We start from the raw sequence: 4,462 nt of genomic DNA on the forward strand, positions 1-4,462 counted from the left end.
GATACAAACAAAAGTATATCAAACAAAGAAATGCACAAGTAGGAAGCAAATATATCAACTAGGCAAATAGCAAGTAATGATGCAATCAATTAGGCATTCCAAACAAGTCACATATAATGCATATGATACATGCCTGTCCTAGTGGCTGATGAGTCTCATCTGTCGGTTAACTAGCCAACCCAACATATCCTAGTAGCTAACCCGGACATGGTCTCTCTGTTGTGCATTAATATCAGTAGAGGGTATATGCGTCCTATCGCCGTTAGAGGGTCTTGTCGCTGTTAGAGGGTATCTGCACCGTATCGCCGTTAGAGGGTATTTGTGCCCTGTCGCCATTATAACCAGAGAAAAAGCACACAAACATACTCACATCCAACTCCTTTCCATTCATCGTTTGTTTACTATATTCATTCACGAATTACACATGTATTTATCCTCAGCCATAACTCAACATTCATTTCAGCCATCCGGCATAAATTCATAATTTCACACTCAACCATAAACCATCATCACACACAGCCATTTGACTCACATCATACTCAGCCTCTCGGCTCATATCACACTCAGCCATTCGGCCCATATCATATACAACAGTCTACCATCCTCCTCAACAACTCATATCATCATCTTTCATTATAAATCATAAAATCCCCTTTCTTCACCCACAAGTCAACTTCTTCCCTAGCTTACTCTTATTCACTATTCATTATATATTAATTAAAGATTTAAGGGATGAAATTGGGAGTTTATAAGCCTGAAATAACATTTAGAAAGGTTTTGAGCTTGTTGGGAATGTCAAGAGCTTGAAAACAAAAGGTTTAGAAAAGAACTGGGTCATGTGCGTACGCACAGGGGTGTGTGTATGCACAACGTGTTCTAGCGCCACCACCAGTGCGCCATTCCCGTCGTTTGCGTACGCACAAGACTGTGTGTACGCACAGCTCGCAAAACTCCCTTGGCCATGTGTGTGCACAGAGCGTGCCGATGCTCCCAGCAGCAGCCCCATTTCCATTTGTGCATACGCACGAAGCTGTGCATGCGCACAGGCCTCAAGATTCCACAGGTTGTGCACGCGCACAGGGCTGTGCGTGCGCACACAACCCAGAACTCGCAAATTCTGCAGAATTTGCAGAATTCAGAATCTTGACCCGAACTTCCAATGATGATATCTCCTTCCACAAAATTCAAATTTCACCCAAATTTAAACCATTTTAAAGCTTATGAAATTATCTTTCAATTGATAGAAAAATCATCAAATTCCAAAAACAATTGCTCAGGATATGATCCGTTGAAGTTCACCAAAATTTCACGTTTACCAAAACTCATAAACTCCCCAATTTCAAAACATACATTTATCAAATTCATTTAAAACCAACCAAACTCAACTATTCCAACATTAAACATTTCTAACTTCTCAGCCAATCATCAACCCACCAATGATTCCACATTTAACCAATTTTTAAATCAATACTCTCAATTTACAATCAACACTCTATAATTCAACTTCCCAAGCATTTATTCAAGTTATCAATCATCATGATCATACACATATCAATATTATACACCCAATCATGCTTACCAACACAAGCCTTAATCTTACCATTAATTAAACACAATAGTTCATATCCCATACAACATCACATGTTTTACCAACCATTATCACCATTACTCATATATTCCACTCAATTCAAATCATCCAAACAATTACATCAACATTCACAATCCACCAAAATACATACATAATAACACAACTCACATCATCCATTAATCACCTAAATATTTCCAAATCTTATCCTAGAGCTACTAGCCTATGTTTTCACAACCACATTACATTTTAGATACAGAAAAATAAAACCATACCTTGGCCAATTCCCGTTCCACCCGGAAGACTTAGATTTTCACCTTTCAAGGTTTCCAAAGCCTCAATAACAGATTTCCAAACACCAAGCTCCTTTCCAAGCTTTCCAAAACCACTAATTAAGCTCCAATACACATCTACATAAAGCCTAAGCCATAATATCACATCAAAACACAATAACTCAATACCCAATACCTCAAATTCAACATTCTTACTAGGGGTTGAGATCTCTTACCTTACCCAAGGATCAAGAGAGCAAGAACAAGCCTTCTCCTCAAATTAATTTGATCCTATAACACAAAGGAGCTCAAAATCTCAACATTTTGCCTAAGAAACTCGAAAATCAAGGCTGGAAATTTGAAGAAGAAAATATGGCTTACCTCAATAATTCTTGTATGGGTTTTGTAGAGCTCGACGTCACGGTCACGTGGCCGTAAACGGTGTGTCAATTGGTACTCCGGATCAAAAGTTATCAACCGTGGAAGATTGAGAAGAATAGGAACAAGGGTTTCAATCTCCCCCCTTTTCCTTTCTTTGTTTCCAGCGTGTGTGTGTTTGTTTAAGGGAGAGAGAGTGCTGAGCTTTATTAATTAAATGAAGCTCGGCTGGGCCTTGGGCCCAACTTGGGTCCGGTTGGCCCGGTTTGGCCCGTTCGGCCCAATCTTGGGCCGATTTCTTTAAAATTGGTGTCAAAATCCTCATTTTAAATTTCTCTACCACATTAAACCATAAAAATCTCATTTTTCACATTCTAGAATATATTTTAATTTATGGATTAATTAGCCATTAATTAACTGGGTTTTACATTCTACCTACCTAAATGGGAATTTTGCCCACAAAATTCTAATTTAGTTACCTGAGATAGGTGTGGGTAGTCTACTCGCATTTCTGACTCAAGCTCCCAGGTGGGCTCCTCAACACCAGCTCGACTCCATGCCACTTTCACTAGTAAAACCTCTTTTCTGCGTAACTTCTTAATACTCATGTCATCCATCCTGACCGGAGTCATCGGCAGAGTCAAATCTTCTGTTAACTGAACCGATTCCGGTTCTAACACATGGCTAGCGTCAGGAGTGTACTTCCGAAGCTGCGACACATGAAATACGTCATGCAGGTTCGAAAGGTGAGATGGTAGAGCATCCGATACGCCACTTGTCCAACTCTCTCGAGAATCAGAAACGGACCGATGTATCGAGGATCCAACTTTTTCGTCTTAACTTGCTCGGTAGTCTCAGCTATCAATTCCGGCCCTAACAGACTTTTCACTCCAGCCCCATACCAACATAACGGAGATTGGCATTTCTTCCCATATATAGTCTCATACGGCCTATCCCGATGCTCGCATAGTAGCTATTATTGTACGAAAACTCCACCAATGGCATATACCTATCCCAGCTTGCCGGTTGATCTAGAACATAAGCCCTCAACATATCTTCTAGGGTTTGGATTGTTCTCTCAGATTGACCATTGGTTTGATGATGGTAAGCTGTACTTAAGCTCAAATGGGTTTTGAAAGCTTTCTAAAATGCACCCAAGAACCTTGAAGTGAAACGGGAATCTCTGTCGGAAATTATATTAGCGGGCACACCATGAAGTCCCACAATCTCCTTGATATACAGGCGCACTAACTCCTCAAGAGCATAGTTCATTCGAATGGGTAGAAAGTGAGCCGACTTCGTCAGTCGGTCCACAATCACCCAGACAGCATCAAAACCGGTTCTAGTCATCGGCAATCCCGACACAAAATCCATCGCAATGCTCTCCCACTTCCATTGCGGAATCTCCAAGGGCTGCAATATCCCAGAAGGTCTCTGATGTTCAATCTTTACCTTTTGACAAGTTAAACACTTCGAGAGGTATTCTGCCATATCATTCTTCATACCAGGCCACCAGAACATAGCCTTTAGATCATTGTACATCATAGTACTCCCAGGGTGAATAGAAAATCCACTTTTGTGCGCTTCCTTTAATATGTCTTGCCCCAAAGTCCCAACCTCCGGCATTATGATCATACCCTTGAATCTCCACAATCCATCTTGATCTCCTGCCACTCTTCATTGCTTTCCTTGCTCAATAGTAGGTAATACCTTCGGCAGCACATCATCGTGTTGATGAGCCATTAAGAGTTTGAATTTAAAATCACTTAAAATTTATAACCGACTTAAACATAGTGTTCCAGACACTTCCTGAACACCGATCTTCGAACTCTCGAATGCCTTAAATAACTCTTCTTCTCGAAGAATCATCCAAGAAGCATACATCAATTTCTGACTTAGCGCATCTGCCACAACGTTCACTTTTCCTTGATGGTAGTTCAACTCAAAGTCATAATCCTTCAATAACTCCATCCACCTCCTCTGACGCTGATAAACCACTATTTTATGGTTTATAATGTGTTTAATTGTGTGGTTTTATCATGGTCTTTACCCACTTATTCATATAATTAGCATGCATTTATATTTCCTTTCTAAAATTATTACATGATTGAAAACATGCTTCTTTGGTCTTAATTTAGCTAATCTTAATCATTCATCTTCATTTTTATAGCTTCTCTTAAGCTTAGCATGAGGACATGCTAATGTTTAAGTGTGGGGAGGTTGATAA

This window comes from Arachis hypogaea, chromosome 10, assembly GCF_003086295.3.
Source record: "Arachis hypogaea cultivar Tifrunner chromosome 10, arahy.Tifrunner.gnm2.J5K5, whole genome shotgun sequence".
NCBI classification, from domain to species: domain Eukaryota; kingdom Viridiplantae; phylum Streptophyta; class Magnoliopsida; order Fabales; family Fabaceae; genus Arachis; species Arachis hypogaea.